The sequence below is a fragment of the Hemitrygon akajei genome, unplaced genomic scaffold (assembly GCF_048418815.1).
Source record: "Hemitrygon akajei unplaced genomic scaffold, sHemAka1.3 Scf000080, whole genome shotgun sequence".
Classification (NCBI taxonomy): Eukaryota; Metazoa; Chordata; class Chondrichthyes; order Myliobatiformes; family Dasyatidae; genus Hemitrygon; species Hemitrygon akajei.
The window spans coordinates 1622289-1645810 of NW_027331966.1; the positions used below are offsets into that span (position 1 = coordinate 1622289).

The following is a 23522-nucleotide window of genomic DNA, read 5'->3' on the forward strand; positions in this document are numbered from 1 at the left end:
ATGCTCTGCATTAAAAATTTCGCCTGCGCTGAAGCATCGATCATATGCGCTGGCGTGAAGGTTGTGACGGTGGCGAATTTAACGCATGCGCGCAGTTCACAAAAGGCTGCTGGATCGGACGCAGGTAAGCGGTTATCTGCGGGCGACTATCCTAAACACCGACAGAGGGGCAACTGCTGTGAGTTTCCCACACCGTACCCCGCAATCCCGGGACAGCCCTGCTCACCTCTCGCTCTCTCAGCCCCGCGATCCGTACACGGGCCTCGGGGAGCTTCCGGCTGATGAGGGAATGGGAACCGATGGATCTCTCAGACAGAGCTGAGCTCCAGCTATCCAAATGCAAGGATTAGGAACTCGGAGAAAGGGAAAAAAATAGGATCTTTCACATCACCAGTTGAGAAAATCACCTTTGTTCCACTTCCAATCACAAACGAGAAAATCTGCAGATGCTGGAAATCCAAGCAACACACACAAAATACCGGAGGAACTCAGTAATAGTACTCTTTTCAATAGATGCTGCCTGGCTTGCTGAGTTCCTCCAGCATTTTGTGTGTGTTGCTTGAGCTACCTCCTTTTGTTCTCGACGTTTCTACCCGTGACGACATGTTTTGACTCATTCTCTCTGGGAAGTTAATGATATCAAACACCTTTGTCCTGGGCAACAAGTAGCTTTCACATCACAAATGTGCCAGACTCCAGTGAGACAGACTACTGCCCTTCCCTTCATATACATTGGCATTGCATTCACTGAGTTCACCACCATCTGTCACTTGGGGGAGGGTTCAGGGGATATATTTATGTAGAATACGGAAACTTGTGTTACCTGTGTTTGTTGTGGAGATGCAAAAGTTGCTGGAGAATTTTCAGGTGTGAAGAAGTGGAGTGATATTTGGAAAATGCAACTTTTTAAAGAGTAACTTAGCAAGCAAACCACATATAGACAATGTGCAAATCCTCATTACCCATTACAGGCCTGCTACGTAGGTTCTGTGAGAGGGCAGATGAACTCCATCGAACCCAGAGGAGATCCAAGTTCTTACCTCTCCAGATAAAATTCACTGTGCACATGTTGTCACTGGGTAAAAGAATGCACAGTACAAGATTTATGTGCACACTGGTCATTACAAATTAGAGGGGACATTGGTGGGAAGGTGGGGAGACCTCCAGTGTCCCTGATGCCCTCACCTACAAGATGTGTGTCCAGCTGCAATTTAAGGAGTTGGAGCTAGAAATTGATGAATTCTGGATCATCCGGGAGTTGGAGGGGGTGATAGCTATGACATGAAGAGAGGTGAGTTACACCCAAGGTGCAAGGCACAGGAAACTGGTTGAGAGACATGAAGGGGAATAAAGTTAAATAGCCATTCCAGAGTACTCTTGTTGCCATCTCATACAACAACAGATAGACCACTTTAGAAACTGTTGGGGGGATTACCTGGCAGAGGAATGTCAAATGGTTGATAGGGGATTTGTTAGTTTGGGAATTAAGACTAGCAGAGATCTAATATCCTAGTGGTAAGGCTTGCTGTTGCTAGTGTGTGATGAAACTAAATTTGCAGGGGGGAATGGGAGTCAGAATGCCAGAACAGATAGTGAAGTGGGTGAAATGAATTGACTTATATCATTCATATACATGAGGAGTAGAAAGCTTTATATTACTTCTCCATCGAAATGTGCAATGTATAATTTACAATAAATTGTTTGTACATAGGACAGTCATTTTGACAGAAACACAACTGTATCAGCATAAATTAACTTGTTGGCCTGGTGGAAGGAGCTGTCCAGGAGCCTGTGGGCCTGGCTTTTATGCTGCAGTACCGTTTCCCGGTTGGTAGAAGCTGAAACACTTTGTGGTTGGGGTGACTTGGCATCGCAGAGTACTCTGGTGCCCATCCCCCCAAAACAACAGGTGGACCATTTTAGAAGCTGTTGGGGTGGGGATTACCTGGTAGAGGAAAGTCAAAGGGGTGATAGGGGATTTGTTAGGGGAACAGAACAAGAGGGGACTGATATCCTAGTGGTAATGGTTGCTAGTGGTAGGGTGGGGGGGTGAGGGGTAATGTGGTTAAAATAAGTTGTAGGGGGAATGGGAGCCAGAATGACCTAACAGATAGTGGAGAGGGTGAATTGAATTGAATTGACTTTATTACATCGAGTAGAAACGTTTACTTTACGTCTCCATCTAAATGTGCAATGTGTAATATATAGTCATTTACGATAAATAGTTTGTACATAGGACAGTTAATATAACATACAAATGCAATTGTATCAGCATGAATTAACCGGTCTGATGGCCTGGTGGAAGATGATGTCCTGGAGCCTGTTGGTCCTTTTGCTGTCGTACCGTTTCCTGGATGGTAGCAGCAGGAACAGTTTGTGGTTGGGGTGAATTTGGTCCCTGATATCCTTTGTGCCCTTTTTACACACCTGTCTCTGTAAATTTCCTGAATAGTGGGAAGTTCACATCTGAAGATGTGCTGGGCTGTCCGCACCACTCTCTGCAGGTTCCTGCAATTAAGGGAAGTACAGTTCCCATACCAGGCAGTGATGCAGCCAGTCAGGGAGCTCTCAATTGTGTTCCTGTAGAACGCTCTTAGTATTTGGGACCCCATCCCAAACTTCTTCAGCTGTCTGAGGTGAAAGAGGTGCTGTTGTGCTTTTTTTCACAACACAGCCGGTACGTACACATGAGGAAATCTGCAGATGCTGGAAATTCAAGCAACACACACAAAATGCAGGTGGAACACAGCAGGCCAGGTAGCATCTATAGGAAGAAGCACTGTCGACGTTTCTGGCCGAGACCCTTCGTCAGGGCACCATGTGATATCCTCGATGGTGTTTATGCCAAGGAACTTAAAGCTCTTCACCTTCTTAACCACAGATTGATTAATGTCAATAGGGGTTAGTCTGTCTCCATTCCTTCTGTTGTCCACAATCAGCTCCTTTGTTTTTGTGACAGTGAGGGAGAGGTTGTTTTCATGACACCAGTCAGGTGTTGTTCAGACCTCAGATAGAGTCAGCAATCACATGGTTGAGCTTGGTGCGATGAATGTGCTGAGCTGTGTATATCACCATGCAAGAAGCATCGTAGGAAAGCCCGATGAGCTCAGGACAGGGAATTATGATATTGTAGCCATTATTGGGACTTGTTTACACCCAACAGTCTGAGGGATTTAGAGGAACAAATTTGTAGATAGATTGTAGACCATGTTAATAAACATAGGTTTATTCAGTAAGTGATTTTAACTTTACATATATTGACTGGGACTCCCATACTGTAAAAGGACTAGATGGGCTAAAGTTTGTCAAATGTGCCTTTAATCAGTACGTAAAATTCCCGATGTAGAAGTGTGCAATAAGCTGTTAGGAAATGATCCAAGGCTGGTGACAGAATTTAGTGATCATAGTGTCATGAGGTTCAAAGGAAATATGGAAAAAGAGAGGTCTGGACCATGGGTTGAGATTCTAAATTGTGGGAAAGTCAATTTTGATGGTATCAGAAAGGATCTGACAAGTGTGGTTTGGGACAGGCTGTTTCCTGGCAACAAAGTACTTGTAAGTGGGAAGCCTTCAGAAGTGAAATTTTGAGGGTGTAGGGTTTGTATGTGCCTGCCAAAATAAAAGTTGAAAATTTCCAGGTGCAGGGAACCTTGCTTTTCAAGAAATATTGCGGCCCCTAATATTTTGTTCCTCTAAATCCCTCAGACTGTTCGGTGCTACCAAGACCCATTAATGACTACAATATCAGGATTCCACGCATTGAGCTCATCTGAGTTTTTTTTTATTTGTCTGCTGTTGGTTTCTAAAAGTTTCCCTATAGTTTTTGCTCTATTATGTGCCTTCTCTGGATTTTATGTTGGCTTTGGCTTCTCATTTTAGCCATGGTTCTGTCCTCCTGTCTTTCTAATATTTCCAGTTCTGTGGAATCACTCAGCTCCTGAATTACTCCCAGGAACTCCAGCCATTGCTGCTCCGTTGTCACTCCTACCTTTCCCTTGCAAACAAGTTTCGCCAGCTTCTCTGACATAGAAACATGGAGGAAATGTTCAGTACGGAAATGGGCTATTTGGCCCATCTAGTCAATGCTGGAAAAAACATTTAAGCTGTCTAATGCAACTACTTGCACTGGGACCATCGCCCTTCATACCCCTACCATCCAGGCTCCCATCCAAACTTCTTTTAAATGGTAAAACCCAGCTCATATTCACCACTTGTGCTGGCATCTCATTCCACACTCTCACAACCATTCCAGTAAAGAGCTTTTTCACATGTTCCCATTAAATATTCACCTTCTCCACTTACCTATGACCTCTGGTTGTCATCCCACCCAACCTCAGTGGAAAAAGCTGCTTGCATTTACCCTATCTATACCCTCATAACCTTCTATACTTCTAACAAATCCTCAATTCAATGTATAATTTCCTTGTTTATGCTTAGAGCCTTTTTTTGGTGTATAAAATGATGAGGGGCATTGAGTGTGTGGATAGCCAGAAGTATTTTTCCAGGGTTGAAATGGCTAACACGAGGGGGCATAGTTTTAAGGTGCTTGGAAATAGATACTGAGGGATGTCAGGGGTGTGATTTTTACACAGAGAGTGGTGCGTACGTGGAATGCACTGCCAGCAGCGGTGGTCCAGGCAGACACAATGGGGTCTTTTAACAGCCTCTTAGATAGGTACATGGAGCTTAGAAAAACTGAAGGTGTGTGCTAGGGAAATTCTAGGCAGTTACTAGAGTAGGTTACATGGTTGGCACAACAGTTTCGGCTGAATGGCCTGGAATATGCTGTAGATTTCTATCTTCTATTTTGAACAGTGAAGTAACTTCTCTTCTTTAATCTGTACAGGGTCCACGATTTTAATGCCGCTTTTCCACACTCCCATGGACTCTTTGTCCATCTCCTGAGTAAACAGAGATGGAAAAATATTTAAGAATTAAGATCTCCCCCATCTGCTTTGGTTCCACACGTGGATTGCCATTCCGGTCTTCCAGAGGACCAACTTTTTGCCTTGAAATCCCTTTGCTCTTAATCTATCTCTAGAGTCTCAGAGAATTATCCTTCATCTTTTCTGTGAGGGCAACCTTATGCCTTCTTTTAGCCATACTGGTTTATTTCTTATGTGTTCTTTTGCATTTCTTATACTCCATAAGATTCTGCCTGCCTATACCTTTGCCATAAAGCAGCCTGTCCGATCCACAGTTGCCAGATCCTAGTATATTAATTCCAGCTGTTGATCCATGCCCTGAACACATTCGCCTTTCCTACAATGCTCCCTGTATTGAAATATTCAGGGCTCAGCATATTCACTGCATCATGCTCAACTTTTCATTCCTGTCTTTTAGGACTGAACAACAACTATCTCCACAAACACTCCACTCTCTGTTCAGTTATTCAGGCTCCCATTCCCCCTGCAACTTTCGTTTACCCCCCCCCCCCCTTACCCCCACCTTCCAGCATGCAGCTCTATCACCCCTTTGGCTGTCCTCTCCCAGATCAAACAAAAAGGAGACGCATACCAGGTACAGGCAGATAGGAACAAATGGGGGTACTTATGAAATACAGGAAATTCAAGTGAGCACTTATGAATGAAATAAAAGAAGGCATGAGGTTGCCCCAGCAGACAAGGTAAAGGAGAATCCTCAGGGAATCTGCAGATATGTTAAGAGTAAAAAAGATTACATGGCAAAAAATTAATCCTCTGCAAGATCAGAATGGTAATCCATATGAGGAAACAAAATAGATGGTGAGGTCAAGGCAGTGGATGTTGTCTACATGGACTTTAGCAAGACACGACAAAGTCTCATAAGGGAGTTTGGTCAAGAAGGTTCAGTCATTCAGCATTCCAGATGAGATAGTAAATTGGATGATCAAACCTTGGCAACTCAAGTAATCTCACCTGAAATGTTGTCCTACACACATTGATGTATTTTGTAAATCTTTTTACAGGTTAAAAATGAGAAGGAATTTGTCTCCAGGGATCTCAAACATGGCATGCCAGTTTTGCTGTCTCTGTCTAGATGTTTAAAAAGTGGAGTAAGGGATTCAATCGACCATCCTTCCTGCTCAGACTGTGGGGAGGGATTCACACGTGCATTTGACCAACTGGGACGCCCGTCATTTTACACAGGAGAAAGGCCATTCACCTGCTCAGACAGTGGGAATGGATTTACTCGGTCATCTCAAGGTAAGTTCACACTGGGCAAGGCCATTCAACTGGTCTGTGTGTGAGAAAGGATTCAGTCAGTTTTCCCACCTCCCACCTGCAGACACAACAGTCAGTTCACACCGGGCAGAGGCTGACATCTGCTGAATTTCTGGGAAAGAATGCACTCAGACATCTGACTTAATGGCACACCAGTGAGTTCACACTGGGGAAAAGCCGTTCACTTGCTCAGTCTGTGGAAAGGGATTCACTCAGTCATCCAATCTGCAGAGTCATCAGCGAATTCACACTGGAGAGAGGCCATTCAGCTGCTCAGTCTGCAGGAAGTTATTCACTCATTCATCTCACCTGCAGAGTCACCAGCGAGTTCACACTGGGGAGAAGCCATTCACATGCTCAGTCTGTGGGAAGGGATTCACACAGTCATCCACACTACAGAGTCATCAGCGAGTTCACACTGGAGAGAGGCCTTCACCTGCTCAGACTGTGGGAAGGGATTCACTTGGTCATCCCAATTACTGGTACACCAGTCAGTTTACATTGGGGAAAAATAGTTCACCTGCTCAGAATTTGGGAAAGGATTCACTGAGTCATCCACCCTACAGATACACCAGTAAGTTCACACTGGAGAGAGGCATTCACCTGCTTAGAATGTGGGACGAGATTCACTCATTCATCCACCCTATGAGTCACCAGCAAGTTCACATTGGGGAGTGGCCGTTGTTATGATTCCCTAGGTTTTGTTTCCCGTGGACTGTCATTTTAAGAGAGAGAGAGAGATTAAGAAGGCGAAACAGTCTGACTTGCAGCTTGTTTACATCGCTCACAGCTTGTTTAGTTTTAACCGAGGACACAGACACTCAGAGTCAGACTGAGATGAAGGAGGAAAAATGGAAGGATCGAAACCACGGAACTAGTGGCCAAGGGTCACTGATTGCAACTTTCCTATGCCCATAAGGGTGGGTTAATTATCAATTCAGCATACATCGAATGTGTGGATGTCACCTCGTTTGATCCATAGGAGTGGATTTGATTTGGGGTATCCTGTGAAGACCACCGATATGTTAACCCTTGCCTGAGTGTGGTGTGGTAATTCACTTGAAGATGATACCCCTTGTGACAAGTCACTTTTGGTGATAATTCGTATGTGGATTTGGAACGAAGACAGATAAAATCTACAGCAACTGTTGTCTCGTTTTACCACAATGAAACCTGTGGTATTCAACATAATTGCCTTCTCTCAGCATTTACACTGGATTACAAATATCTCTCTCATCAGCTATTTCATGGTTGAACTGAACTTTCATACTTTGCCATCTCAAGACTCCAAGCCTTGTTTCTCCCTATCCCAATAGTTTTGGAGTTATAGTTACACATATATATTCATGTAACAATGTTAACTTTTCTTTATCTTGCTTGTTACTATATTATAAGTAGATTTTAATAAAGATAGTTTTAACTTCAAAAACAGACTCCAGGTGTAGTTTATTGCTGCTGGTTCATTTCTAAAGCGTTATGAATCATAACAAAATTGGGCCTGCGTCCGAGATATTAACAGATTTGGGGGCATTGTCATTAATTATCAATTTCATTGAGGAAGTCCATTTGATTTATTTGTGTGTGGAAAATCAGCAGCAATGGATGTTGATAGATGTCAGGAAGCGCCAACCTCTGAGGCATTAGGGGATGTCAGAAGGATTGAGTTGTTGAGTCTTGCTAGAAGGTTAAAACTTGCTAAGGTGAAATCGACAATAGGGAGGACACAGATGCAGAGGATAATAGCTGAACATTATGTATCTGAGGGAGTGTTTAAAGTGGAGGAGTTAGAGGTTTTTCCTGAAAGTAAACCTCATGAGCTTGTGCTCCAGTACAAGTGAGAAAAATTAAAGATGGGGCTGCGGAAGGCAGAGGCAGTTTGAGCTGGAAAAGAGTGAGATTGCAGCAAAGAGGTCTAGCGTTAGACTCTAGTGATAAGTTTAAGGCCAGTCAGGAATTTATATTGGTACCTCCATTTGACGAGGCAGAGGTTGATATATGCTTACAGCATTTTGAGAAGGTTGCTCAAAGTTTAAAGTGGCCAAAAGAGGGTTGGCCTTTTCTCTTACGAAGTGTAATTAAGGGGAAGGTTCAGGAAGCCTATACTGCTTTGACAGTTGATGAAGCAGCTGATTATGACATAGTGAAACAGTCCGTGCTCAAAGCTTACGAGTTGGTCCCAGAATCATGCAGGCAAAAGTTTGGAAATTTGAAGAAATCTGTGAAACAGACTTCTATGGAACTTGCTTATGAGAAGTTTGTGTGTTTTGAGCGCCGGTGCACATGTAAAAATATAAATGATGATTGTAACAGCTTTAAAGTGTTGCTTTTAATTGAAGAATTCAAAAGGTGCATTCCTGATGACATAAAGACCTATTTAGATGAAAAGGATGCTGCCACTTCGCAGGAGTCTGATAGAATATCAGATGAGTTTGTTTTTACTCATAAGGTTAAGATTATCCCGTATAAGAGCTTCCAAAAGAGGAGCAGGGATCACCAGGGTAAACCAGAAATTAAAGCTGGGACTAGTAACAAGAGTAAGGATGAAGGGAAGCAGTTGAAGGAGAAATATTCTGGTCGGAGTTGTTACTATTGTAAGAAAGCTGGTTATATGATGGCTAATTGTTCCATCCTGAAGAAGAAAAAGGAAAAGGAGTCAGTCCCAAATGCCTGTGGTCAGTATGTTGAAGCACCTATCAACCCACAGGGTTCTGTATAATTTTGTTTCAGTCTCAGTTAAGGTCTGAGAGGTCTGACCGAGTTAAGAAGGGATTCGATCATTTTATGACAGATGGGTTTGTATTAGTAAAGGAAGGGTCAACCCCGGTACCAGTGAAAATTCTTTGAGTTACTGGGCTTCTCAGTCACTTATATCAGACAGCGTTCTAAAGTTTGGTGATGAGACTAACACTGGTGAGGTATATCTTATTAAATGCATTGGGGGCGGCGTGGTTTCTGTGCCGTTGTGCAAGGTAACTTTACAGTCAGGGTTGGTTTCGGGATCTGTCGAGATCGGATTGTGCTCCAGTTTACCGGTGGAAGATGTTACTTTGCTGTTAGGGAATGACCTGGCAGATGGTAAAGTTGTTCCTGCAGTACAGTTAACAACTAACCCAACCACTGACGATCCACAGATGATTTAACATTTATCCTTCCTGCTCAGGAACTCGAAGTATGGCTAAAATGTCTGCCGACGCAGATGAGTTTATAGCAGAACAGAACCGAGACCCTGAGATTGAAGCTTTAAAAGAAACTGCTCTCTCAGATGATGAGATTAAGAAAGTGCCAGTAGGGTATTATCCCAAGGATGGAGTGATAATGAGGAAGTGGAAGCCACCTGCTATACCAGCGAGTGAGGAATGGGCAATTGTTCAGCAAGCTGTAGTTCCTAAAGTTTATAGGGCTGAAATTTTAACTTTGGCCCATAGTCTGCCCTCAGGTGGCCATTTTGGAGTGAATAAAACTGTAAACAGGGTTATGAAATAATTCTACTGGCCTAATCTGATGAAAGATGTTGTGACCTTTTGCAGAACCTGTCACATTGGTCAAGTTGTGGGTAAACCTAAACAAGTCTCCACATTGCCCCACTGCAGACTATATATAACTGCATTTGGTGAACCCTTTTCAAAATCTATAGTGGATTGTCTTGGCCCATTGCCAAAGACTACTGCTGGCCATCAGTATCTGCTAACTATTATGTTTCCTGCATCCAGATTCCCAGAGGCAATACCTCTCAGAAATATTAAAGCTGAAACTGTGGCAAAGGCTCTTACCAAGTTTTTTTTTTACTTTATCTGGTTTGCCTATAGAAATCCAGTCTGATCAAGGAAGCAATTTTACAACTAGATTATTCCAGCAGGTAGATTATGAACTGTGAGCTAAACAAATTACATCGTCTGCGTACCATCCAGAATTACAATGGGTTCTAGAAATATTTCACTCTACCCTCAAAACAAGGATTAAGACATAATGTGTTCCACACTGTCTCTCTCTCTCCATGACTTGTAAAGGCTTGAAAAATACATTATCGGACGCACGCACGCACACGCCAAAAAAAGACATACCGTGTTGAAATGGAAAAGACTGGGATGAAGGAATATATTTTCTTATGTTCGCAGTAAGAGAGTTGGTACGGAATTCATTGGCCTTTAGTCCATTTGAATTTGTATTTAGTCATAGAGTGAGGGGATGTTTGACCTTGTTAAAGGAACAGTGAATTGATGGGGATGTGCATGTTTACTTGTTAGACTAAGTTTTGAAGTTCAACAATGAATTACTCCAGGCCTGTAGTCTAGCGAGACAAAACTTAAGGATTTCTCAAAACAAACTGAAGTGTTGGTTTGATAATTGGGCTTGCGAAAGAAAATACCAGGTGCGGGATAAGGTGCTTATCTTATCTCCAATGTTGACAAATCCACTTCAGGCGAAACTCAATGGACCGTATGAAATAGTCTCTCAAATTAATAATGTGAATTATGCTATCAAAACACCCGACCGATGTAAACTAACAAAGGTGGTACAGATAAATATAATAAAGCCTTATTTTGACAAGCAGGCACCATCTGTGAGTGTTGTTGGTAAAACATATGAATCTGGCAACCCTGAGAATGAAATAATTGACTCGTCTGAGACTTTTCACAAGCCAAACATTGTCCCAGTTAGGCTAATGAACTCGGTTGTTCTGGAAAACATTGATAACAGGTTGGGTCATCTGCAGCCAGAGCAACAACAACAGCTGAAGGAATTAATTCTGAAGTTTAAAGATTCATTTCCCGATGTTCCCAAGCAAACCACTGTCGCGGTACATGATGTAGGTATTGGTCAAGCCAAACCGATTAAACAACACCTATATTGCTAAACAACAGGCTTTCCCAGACCAACCTTACAATTAACTTAGCTAAGAATGAATTTTGGCCATGCCAGTGTGACCTGTCTTGTCTATGTTGTAGGTCAAAGCAAGTTGGCTCCTGTTCAGGCAGAAGTCCAGGCAATTTCTCAAGTTCCTATTCTGACTGCTAAGAAGACTCTTAGAAGGTTTCTGGGAATGGATGGATATTATCGTAAGTTCTGTAAGAACTTTGCTGCTATCGCTCTTCCTCTGACTAATCTCTTGAAGCAGGAGATTAGTTTGTTTGGACCGAGCCTTGTCAGGAGGCACTTGATTGATTGTTATCAGTATTTCAGATTAGGCCAATCAATGTAGTGCTGTCAGCAAATTTAATTAGCAGATTGGAGCTGTGGGTGGCAACACAAGTCATGGGTGCACAGAGAGTAAAGGAGAGGGTCAAAGTGACAACCCTGTGGGGTATGTGTGCTGAGGGTCAGAGAGACAGAGGAGATGGAGCCCAGTCTTACCACCTGCCGGCGATCTGACAGGACGTCCAGGATCCAGCTACACAAGGCAGGGTGAAGGCCGAGGGTTCAGCTCCTTGTCGATACTTCACGCCTTCGTATGGCTACTGCTCTGCCCATGACTGCAAGGAACTGCAGAAAACTTTGGAGAGCAGAGAACATCAGAGAAACAAGCCTCCACTCCATGGACTCTCCCTACACTTCCCCTCCCTCGGAAAAGCAGGCTATGTACTCAAAGATCCTCACAACCTGGACATTCTTGCTGCAAACCCGCTCCCACATTGGCGGAGAGATACAAAAGCCTTAAAGTGCGTAACACCAGGCTGAAGGACGGCTTCCTGTCTGCAGTTATAAGCCAAATGAATGATAAAATGGACACGACCTCACAATGTAACTCGACGTGACCCTGCACCATATGTCAATCTGCACTGCACTTTCTCTGCAGCCATAATGCTTTGTTACAGTTATTTTTTTGTTGTGTATCAGCTCGATGTACCGTCGTAATGTATCGATCTGTGTGGATGGTACATCAGGCAAGATCATCAGCTCAGTACGTGATGATAATAAACAAATTTCCCCATTTTAATTGTGTGGAAATATTAGACAGACTAAGCTTCTGCTCTGGAACCACAGAAGGAAACTGAACTGTTGTCATTTCTGTGGAAAGCAAATATATGGAAAGGGCTTCAATCTCACATTACGATCTGCAGTAACTGGGATCAGGTGACCGGTGGTGGGTCTCCCATATCAATATCAGAATCAGGTTTAATAGCACCGGTATATACCATGAAATTCGTTGTCCCTGCGGTAGCAGTAGAACGAAATTCTTAACAAAATATTTTAACAATAGTGATTTAAAATAAGTATAGATATATAGTACAAAAATAGAAAAAATAAAAATGTAATAAACTATTTTAATTGTGTGGAACTATTTGACTAACTGGGTTGTTGCTTTGGAAATTCTGAAGTGAAGCTGCATTAAACTTTACACATTTATGAGAAGCTCTGGTAAATAGAAAAGGCTAAATTCTCACATAAATGGGTCAGACACCCAGAAACATCGGCTGCACTTCAGCACGTCGAAACAGTGAATGAAACAGCAGAAAATATTGCAGGAACAAAAATCATTGTCCACCCACAATGAGAGGACGTGGCAGATCCGGATCTCACTGCCTTGTCTGAACGGGGAAAGATGAAGCTACACGGTCACGTAGAGCAGTGACCCGCAGATGCTGTAGATCTGCAGAAAAACGTGGAGCAAACGGGATCAGGTGACGGGTGGAGGGTCTCCCACCTGAACCGGTGACTCTGTTCCTCTCCCCTCACACCCTGCCCGACCCATCCGCCGCATTCCCCACATTATTCCATACTTACACCAGATACATGTCTACTTTTCCACATCATATCTACACCGATCCATTTCCCTCCACCCACAGGTCACAGAGTCACGGGCTCGATTCCCATCCCGGTCCGAAACATAATTCAAGCCCAAACAGGAAGTGTTCACGTTTCATTTAAATCAGTTCTGTGTTTATAAACACTCATTTCTATTCACATTCCTCCGGCTTCAGTGGACAAGAACACTGAAACATCAATTGAGAAATAGAATGAGGTGGCTATTCGGCCCCTCTAACCATCAACAAGATGGCGGCTGCTCTCCCATCTCAGCCACGGTTCTGTCCGATCCTCATTTCCTCGATCCCTTCGGTCTCCACACCTCCACGCCGGCCTCTTTTCTACCCGAGGATGATCACTGAGTCTTCACCGCCCTATGTGGAGGGGATTTACAGATATCCATCACCTTCGGAATTGAGACTTTTCCCCTCATCACAGTCCGGGACAGTCCACACCCTTTTTCAGAGACTGGGATCCCTGGTTCAACCGGTAATGATGTCCATTTCAATGTGTTCACATCTCAGTCCTCGATTCTCTAAATGAAAGGGTTATCACATTTGATCTTTCTTCATATGGTGACCCCACCGCTCCAGGGATCAGTCAGGTGAATCTTCAATGCATTCTCTATAACAAATACACTCTAACCTCTTTGTTAATCCTCTATGGAATTAATTTCCATCTTCTGCAGCCCCGTGTTGCCGCAACTACTCACCTCCCACCCTTGTCACTATTTTCACCTTCCACCTCCCCCCTCACCTGGATCCACCTCTCACTCCCCAGCTCTTACCCAATCCCCACCCCTCACCTCTTCTCTGCCTATTTCCCGTCCACACTCAGTCCAGAGGGAGGGTCTCGGCCCGAAATGTTGACCGTCTATTTCCCTCCACAGATGCTGCCCGACCCACTGAGTTCCTCCGGCAGTTTGTTCTTTGGTCTGCATAACCCGTGTTAGTGTGGGGAGCGGGGTTTTACACAATATTGCAAGGTTAGGGTTAGGGTTAATGGACATTCCAGTGGGACAACAACATTAATCACGGGTTTCATCACTGAATCCAGTGTTGTGGGATGTAATGTCCCCTGTTATGTGTCCGGCTGTGCCGTGTTGTTGGTGGAGAGGGCAGCGTGGTGTTTGTCTCGATTCGGGTCACAACACCAGAATTGCCAGCGGGGTCCACACACAGTGTATTAGTCAACAGAAAACCTCTCGTACCTGCAGTCTTTGTCTCCTGGTAAACTCAACACCCTGACAGTGTGGACCATAGATACCCCTTCCTCTCAGAGTCAGGGGATCATTCAGACAGCTGATCGCTGAGAGGAATTATATTTATTGGTCATTAATGTTCGCCCAGATTCGTTTGGACGGATTTGATGTGGAGTTCGGGGTGTCGCAGTGAAAGGGCCGGAGGTCTGAACTCTCTCCGTTGCCCAAACATCCTTCCAGATGAGGCGACACTTCACCTGTGAATCTTCCGGGGTCGCCTGTTGTGTCCGCTGCTCCCGATGCGGCCGCCTCGACACTGGTGACACCGGCTGCTCCGCATCCTCCGCAGTCGAAAGCCATACGATTCTGTACAATTGTTTACCGGATTGCAATCATTTCAGTGGATATTTCTGTTACTTGGGACTCTGTTTCTGGCAGGGCCCCTGCAGTATTGTGGCCAGCTCCTCAAGTGCTTGTAGCCAAATTGATTATCTCTTGTGAATTCCTGCCTACCCCAAAGGAGAGAAAAGCGATCATCCAAAATCGCTCAGTCTCAGTTATTCCGCTCGGCTGCTGGGCATCTGCAGTTATGGACAGGATGCATGTTTCCCAGTATAGGAAGTTCAGTTTGGTGGGGGCCTGAGAAACATCCCACAAAACACCGACAGCCACAGTCATCTCTGACTGGACCACAGTTCCTCACTCTCTTCCCCAGGTGTTATTTGAGGAAGCCCAGGCTGAGAGTTCCTCACTCTGGTTGAGCAGGATTACAGACATTGGAATCATAGTTTTACCCAGCAGGCCCCTAGTTCCACCTGTTTGGCAAGGTGTGACAGAGAGACAGGAAGGTGTTAACATGTGGCTCCCCAGAAAGACATAAACACGAATACCTCTGTTACATTCCTGTAACCGTTTAAATGAACCAGCAGCAATAGACCACACCTGGAGTGTGGTTTTGATGTTAAAACCACTGGTTTATTCGTATCTACTTATAATATAACAAATTAAGCAAAACAATCAAAAGCTAAAAGTTTTATGAATACACATATGTGTAAATATAACTCCCAAACCACTGAGCTCAGGGAATACCAAGCTTAAAGTCTTGAGATGGTAAAATATGAAATTCAGTTCATCCACGGAATCAAAGACGAGAGAGAGAGATTTGTAATCCAGAGTGAATGTCGAGAGAAGGCAATTACGTTGAATTCCACAAATTCCACAGTGGTAAAACAGGATAACAGTCGCTGCAGGTCTTATCCGTCGTTGTTCTAAATCCATATACGAATTATCACCAGAAGCAGCTTATCACAGGAGTACTGTCTTCAGCAGGAACTACCACCCAGGCAAGGGTTAACACACAGGTAGATTCCGCAAGGTACTCCCAATCCAGATCCAACACACAAAGTATTACTGACAGTGATTTCCACAGAATATCCCTTCTCACAGGTGTTTACCACATAACACACCCGAATCCAGCTAATGGTTAACAAAAGTGGTAGCCACGGGATACTCCAACAAAATCCCCATATGGATTATACGAATTATCACCAACAGTGATTGGTCACAGGGGAACCTCTTCAACTGAATTACCACACCCAGGCAAGCGTTAACACAAGTGATGTACACAGGATAATCCCAAACCAAACGATCCACTCCAATGGATCAAACAAAGTGACAATCACATATTCAGTATACGCTGCATCAATAATCAACCCACCTTGTGGGCATAGGAGAGTACAAACAGTGTCCTTTGGCCACTCGGCCCTTTGTTTCTAACTGCCCATCTTCTTTCTTTCTCTCTGGCTGACTGTGTTTGTGACTGTCCTTGCTTAAATAAAACAAACTGCGAGCTATGTAAACACAAGCTGCAAGCAAGTGTAAATATGCTACATAGTCAAATAGTTCCGCCCCTCTGTCTGTCTCAGTAAGAATCAAACAGGAGCCGGGAAAGTCAGGCTTGTATACACAGGAAGTTAGGAGAATTTAGAATTTAGTATTTTCTCCCCGTATTACCATTTTAGTCATCTTCTGTTGCTCTTTAAAAGTTTCCCAATCCTCTGGCTTCCCTCTCATCTTAGCTATGTTATACATCTTCTCCTTTATTTTTATACTGTCCTTGACTTCCCTTGTGATCCACGGTCGCCCCCTACTCCCCTTAGCTGGCTTTTACCACTGAGATGGTGCGGGACTACAACCAGAGGCCATGGGTTAAGGGTGAAAGGTGAAAGGTTAAGGTGAACATGAGGGGAAACCTCTTCACACAGACGGTCATCCGGCTGTGGAATGAGCAGCCAGCACAAGTGGTACATGCGAGCATGTTTTCAACATTTAAGAGGTTCGTGTAGGTACCTGGATTGTAGGGGTGTGGGAGTGGGCAGTTTAATTAGTTCAGCACAGACCAGATGGCCCAAATGGCCTGTTTCTGTATTGCAATTTTCCACAAGAAGTAATACTAATATTCACTCTAAATCCTTTTAACAGCTGTGCAGACCAACCATTCACCTCAGCAGGGATTTTTTATATGGCGTTAAAATTGAGGAACTTTAAGTTAATAATACGTAACAGAAAATTCCAGATGCACGTCAGCAATGACAATTTGCATGAGAGTGTTTCAGTTACTGTGGGGCCAGGTACCCATGCAGCTCAGCAGGAAGAGGGAATAATACCAATGGAGTGAGACAAACTGAGCCAGGGTACAGATTGCAGATGGCAGAAATGCCCCATTCTTATAGAAACAGGAAGAGCATCAGGGAATTAATGGTCATTCCAGATACCAGCACTCTGCCCAGTCAGGAGATGATTTCTCTGTCCAACTTGGGTTGAACCTCATTGTAACAGTGAGGAACAGCCAGATCAAAATTTGGCGACTCAAGTAATCTCATCTGAAATGTCCTACAGCCATTGATGGACTTTGTAAATCATTTCACAGGTTAAAACGAGAAGGAATTTGTCTCCAGGAATCTCAAACACAGCACGCCAGTTTTGCTGTATCTGTCCAGATATTTAAGAAGTGGAGCGAGGGATTCAATCGAACATCCTTCCTACTCAGTCTGTGGGGAGGGATTTCTTCGGTCATCTGACCAACTGGCACGCCCGTCATTTTACACAGGAGAAAGGCCGTTCATCTGCTCAGACAGTGGGAATAGATTCACTCGGTCATCTTAACTGAAGGTACATCAGCAAGTTCTCACTGGACAAGGCTATTCACCTGTTCTGTGTGTGAGAAGGAATTCAATTGGTCTTCCCACCTGCGGACACACCAGTCAGTTCACACCGGGCAGAGGCTGGTGATCTGCTGTATTTTTGGGAAAGGATTCACTCAATCATCGTTCGTAATGGCACACCAGCGGGTTCACACTGAGGAAAGGCCCTTCATTTGTGCAGAATGTGCGAAACGAATCACTCGGTCATCCGACCTACAGAGACACCAGCGAGTTCACACTGGGGAGAAGCCGTTCACCTGCTCAGTCTGTGGGAAGGGATTCACTCAGTCATCCCGCCTACAGAGTCATCAGCGAGTTCACACTGGGGAGAAGCCGTTCACCTGCTCAGAATGTGGAAAGGGATTCACTCGGTCAGCCAACCTACAGAGTCACTTGCGAGTTCACCCTGGGGAGAGGCCATTCACCTGCTGAGAATGTGGGAAAGGATTCACTCTGTCATCCCAAGTACTGGCACATCAGTCAGCTCACAATGGGGAGTTGCCGTTGTTATAAATCCCTAGAGTTCGTTTGCTGTAGACTGCCAGTTTAAGAGAGAGAAATTAAAAAATTAGATCAGTTTGACTTGCACGTTGTTTACATCGCGTGCAGCTTGTCTAGTTTTAACCGAGGACACAGACACTCAAAGTCAGACGGAGACGAAGGAGGAAAAATGGAAGGATCGAAACCAATGAACTAGTGTCCAAGGGTCACTGATTGCAACTTTCCTATGCCCATAAGGGTGGGTTAATTATCGATTCAGCGTACTCAAATGTGTGGATGTCACCTCGTTTGATCCATAGGAGTGGATCTGATTTGGGGTATCCTGTGAAGACCACTAATGTGTTAACCCTTGCTGGGTGTTGTGGGGTAATTCACTTGAGGACGATACCCCTTGTGACAAGTCAGTTTCCGTGATAAATCGTATGTCGATTTGGAATGATGACGGGTAAAAGCTACAGCAACTGTTGTCTCGATTTACCACCATGAAACCTGTGGAATTCGACACAATTGCCTTCTCTCAACATTTACGCTGGATTACAAATATCTCTCTCATCACCTATTCCATGGTTGAACTGAACTTTCATACTTTGCCGTCACAAGACTCCAAGCCTTGTTTCTCCCGAAATCAATAGTCTGGGAGTTATATTTACACACATATATATACATAACACATTTGTTTATCTTGTTTAAGTTATTATATTATAAGTAGAATCTAATAAAGATGGTTTTAACAATAAAAAACAGACTCCAGGTGTGGCCTATTGCTGGTGTTCGTTTCTAAAGCGTTACAATTCATAACAAAATTTGAGCCTGCATCCGGGATATGAACAGATTTGGGGGCGTAGTCATTAATTATCGATTTCAATGGGGAAATTCCTTTTGATTTATTTGTGTGTGGAAAATCAGTAGCAATGGATGTTGATATCTGTCTCGAAGTGCCAGGCATTGGAGGACGCCAGAAGGTTTGAGTTGTTATGTATTGCTAAAAGGTTAAAACATGCTCAGGGGAAATCGACAATGAAGAGAGCACAGATGCGGAGTGTAATAGCCGAACATTATGTATCTGAGGGTGTGTTTAAAGTGGAGGAGTTGGAGGTGTTTCCTGAACGTCAACCTCATGAGCTTGAGCTCCAGTGCAAGTGAAAAAAATTACATGCGGAGGCTGCGGATTGTCAAGGCAGTTTGAGGCTAGAGAGGCAGAAAAAAAGAGAGGAGGCAGAAAAACAGAGGGAGGAAGCAGAAAGGCAGAGGCTGTTCGAGCTGGAAAAGATAGAGAGATTGCAGCAAAGGGGTCTAGCGTTAGACCCTAGTGATAAGTTTGAGGTCCGTCGGGAAGTTAAATTGACACCTCCATTTGACGAAGCAGAGGTTGATAAATACTTTCAGCATTTTGAGAAGGTTGCTCAAAGTTTAAAGTGGCCAAAAGAGGGTTGGCCTTTTCTCTTACGAAGTGTAATTAAGGGGAAGGCTCAGCAAGCCTATTCTGCTTTGACAGTTGATGAAGCAGCTGATTATGACATTGTGAAACAGGCTGTGCTCAAAGCTTACGAGTTTTTTCCAGAATCATACAGGCAAAAGTTTAGAAATTTGAGGAAGTCTGTGAACCAGTCTTATATGGAACTTGCTTATGAGACGTTTTTGTGTTTTGACCGCAGGTGCACATATAAAAATATAAATGATGATTTTAACAGCTTGCAAGAGTTGGTTTTAATTGAAGAATTCAGAGGGTGCGCGCCTGATGACATAAAGAGATATTTAGATGAAAAGGATGCTGCCACTTTGCAGGAGTCTGCTAGATTAGCAGATGAGTTTGCTTTAACTCATAAGGTTAAGTTTATCCCGAATAAGAGCTTCCAAAAGAGGAGCAGGGATCACCAGGGTAAACCAGAAATTAAATCTGGGACTAGTGACAAGAGTTAGGATGAAGGGAAGCATTTGAAGGAGAAATATTCTGGTCTTACTTGTTACTATTGTAAGAAAGCTGGTCATATGATGGCTAATTGTTGCCTCCTGGGGAAGAAAAAGGAAAAGGAGGCAGTCCCGAATGCCTGTGATCAGTCTGTTGAAGCACCAGTAAACCCACAGGTTTCTGAACATTCTGACTGAGGCTCAGATAAGGAAAAAGGAAAAGGAGGCAGTCCCAAATGCCTCTGTTCAGTCTGTTGAAGCACCTGTAAACCCACAGGGTTCTGAACATTCTGCTGAGGCTCAGATAGGGACTGAGGGGTCTGACCTAGTTAAGAAGAGATACGATCATTTTATGTTAAATGGGATTGTGCTGTTAAAGGAATGTTCAACCCCGGTACCACTGAAAATTGTTTGAGATACACGGGCTTCTCAGTCACTTATATTAAACAGCGTTCTAAAGTTTGGTGACGAGACTGAAACTGGTGAGGTAAATCTTATTAAAGGCTTTGGGGGCGGTGTGGTTTCTGTGCCGTTCTACAAGGTAACTTTACAGTCAGGGTTGTTTTCGGGATCTGTTGAGATCAGATTATGCTCCAGTTTACCGGTGGAAGATGTAACTTTGCTGTTAGGGAATGACCTGGCAGATGGTAAAGTTGTTCCTGCAGTGCTGTTGACAACTAAGCCAACCACTGACGACCCACAGATGGATTTTAAAATTTATTCTTCCTGCCCAGTAACTCAAAGTATGGCTAAAAAGTCTGCCGACGCAGACGGATCTGTGCAGCATGATTCTGATACCCATGATGGCCAAAATCAGGATTCCGGTTATGATGCATTGTCAGGGACTTTTCTGCCTTCATTGTTTCAACAGGATTCAGGTAGTAAGTCTGATGAGAAAAAGATTTATCCCTGACTAGGAAGGAGTTTATAGCAGAACAGAACCGAGACCCTGAGACTGAAGCTTTAACAGAAACAGGTCTCTCAGATGATGAGATTAAGAAAGTGCCAGTACGGTATTATCTCAAGGATGGAGTGTTAGTGAGGAGGTAGAGGCCACGTCATATACCAGCGAGTGAGGAATGGGCAATTGTTCACCAGGTTCTAGTTCCTAAAGTTTATAGGGCTGAAATTTTAAATTTGTCCCACAGTATGCCCTTAGGTGGCCATTTTGGAGTGAATATAACTGTAAACAGGTTTATGAAATAATTTTACTGGCCTAATTTGAGGAAAGATGTGACCTTTTGCAAACCTGTCACACTTGTCCAGTTGTGGGTAAACCCCACCAGGTCACCCCAGTGGCCCCACTGTAGTCTATACCTGCATTCGGTGAACCCTTTTCTAAAGTTATAGTGGATTGTATTGGCCCATTGCCGAAGCCTATACCTGGCCATCAGTAACTACAAAGTATAATGTGTACTGCATCCAGATTCCCGGAGGCAATACCTCTCAGAAATATTAAAGCTAAAACTGTAGCAAAAGTACTTACCAAGTTGTTTTTTTTTTCACTTTTTCTGGATTGCCTAAAGAAATCCAGTCTGATCAGGAAAGTAATTTTACACCTGGATTATTTCAGTAGGTAGTTTATTAACTAGGAGCTGAACAAATAACATCATCTGCGTACCATCTGGAATCACAAGGGCTGTAGAAAGTTCTCATTCTACACTCAAAACAATGATTAAGACATACTGTGTTGAAATTGGAAAGACTGTGATGAAGGAATATATTTGCTTTTGTTCTCAGGAAGAGAGTCAGTACAGGATCACTGGAATTTAGTCCATTTGAACTTGTATTTGGTTGTAGACTGAGGAGACATTTGACCTTGTTAAAGGAACAGTGGATTGATGGGGATGTACATGTTAACTTGTTAGACTATGTTTTGAAGTTCAAAAATAAACGACACCAAGCGTGTAGTCGAGTGAGACAAAACTTAAAGATTTCTCAAAACAAAATGAAGTGTTGGTTTGATAAGCAGGCTTGCGAAAGAAAATACCAGGTGGGGGATATCTTATCTTATCTTATCTCCAATATTGACGAATCCACTCCAGGTGAAATTCAATGGACCGTATGAAATAGGCTCTCTAATTAATAATGTGAATTATGTTATTAAAACGCCCGACTGACGTAAACTAACACAGGTTGTACACATAAATATGATAAAGCCTTATTTTGACGAACAGGCACCATCTGTGAGTGTTGTTGTCAAAACATATGAATCTGGTAACCTTGAAAATGAAACAATTGACTCGTCTGAGATTTTTCACAAGCCAAACATGGTCCCAGTTAGGCTAATGAACTCGGTTGTTCCAGAAAACATTGATAACAAGTTGGCTCATCTGCAGCCAAAGCAACAACAACAGCTGAAGGAATTAATTCTGAAGTTTAAAGATTTATTTCCCGATGATCCCACGGTCGTAGTACATGATGTAGATATTGGTCAAGCCAAACCTATTAAACAACACCCATGTCGTATGAAAGTAGAAACGTGTAAATTGGCTGAGCAAAAAATTGAAAATATGCTGGAAAATGGTATTATTAGTCCTTCAGCATCAGATTGGAGCTCACCCTCCGTTATTGTGCCCAGACCTGATGGCAGTATTAGATTTTGCACTGGTTATAGGAAGGTAAATGCAGTAACAAAAACAGATGCCTATCCTATCCCTAGGATAGATGATTGCATCGATAAAGTTGGAAAAGCTAAATTTCCAACAAAGATTGATCTGTTGAAAGGGTATTGGTGTGTTCCATTGATGGATAGATGTGGAGTAATTTCTGCGTTTGTGACACGTTCTGGTTTGTATGAATACAATGTTTTGCCGTTTGGAATGTAAAAATGGTCCAGGATCATGCCAGAGAACGGTTGATTCTGTAATTCGAGGGTCAGAACACACAGAGACCTATATTGATGACTTAGTCACAGGGACTGACACTTGTGAAGTGCATATCTCTGCAGTAGAGAAGCTGTTTGACAGGTTTTCTCAGGTCAGCCTTACATTTAGCTAAGAGTGAATTTTGACATGCCACTGTGACCTATCTTGGCTATGTTGTAGGTCAAAGCAAGTTGGCTCCTGTTCAGGCAAAAGTCCAGGCAATTTCTGAAGTTCCTATTCCGACTGGTAAGAAGGCTCTTAGAAGGTTTCTGGGAATGGTTGGATAAAGTTCAGCAAGAACTTTACTGATATCGCTCTTCCTCTGACTAATCTCCTGAAGAAGCGTCTAAAGTTTGTTTGGACCGAGCCTTGTCAGGAGGCATTTGATCGATTGAAAGCCATTTTTATGTCATTAACCTGTGCTCAGGGCACCTGACTTTACAAAGCCATTTTCTGTAGCTGTGGATGCCAGTGATGAAGCTGCCGGGGCAGTGTTATTACAGAAAGATGATGATGATGTTGAATATCCTGTAGCTTACTTTTCGAGAGAATTCAATGAGCATCAAAGAAATTATTCCACCTTAGCCGGCTCACTTTTGACATTTAAGAAAAAATTTGACAGATACATGGATGAGAGGGGCTTGGAGGAATATGGCCCAGGTGCAGGTCAGTGGGACTAGGCATATAAAATGTTCGGCACAGCCAAGAAGGGCCAAGAGGCCTGTTTCTGTGCTGTAATGTTCTATGGTTCTTAGAGAAAGAGTTGTTGTCACTCATCTTGGCTTTGCGGCATTTTGATGTCGATGTTTGTCTGAGAAGAAACCTCTTGTAGTTTATACTGATCACAATCTGTTAGTGTTTATGATTAAGGTAAAGGACAAAACCAGACGATTGT

The 23522-nt window shown here is 43.4% G+C and overlaps 1 pseudogene; it reads left to right on the forward strand.

The window, feature by feature from the left end:
* The window catches only part of LOC140722553 (uncharacterized), a 36599-nt pseudogene continuing 13077 nt past the window's right edge, over nt 1–23522 (forward strand).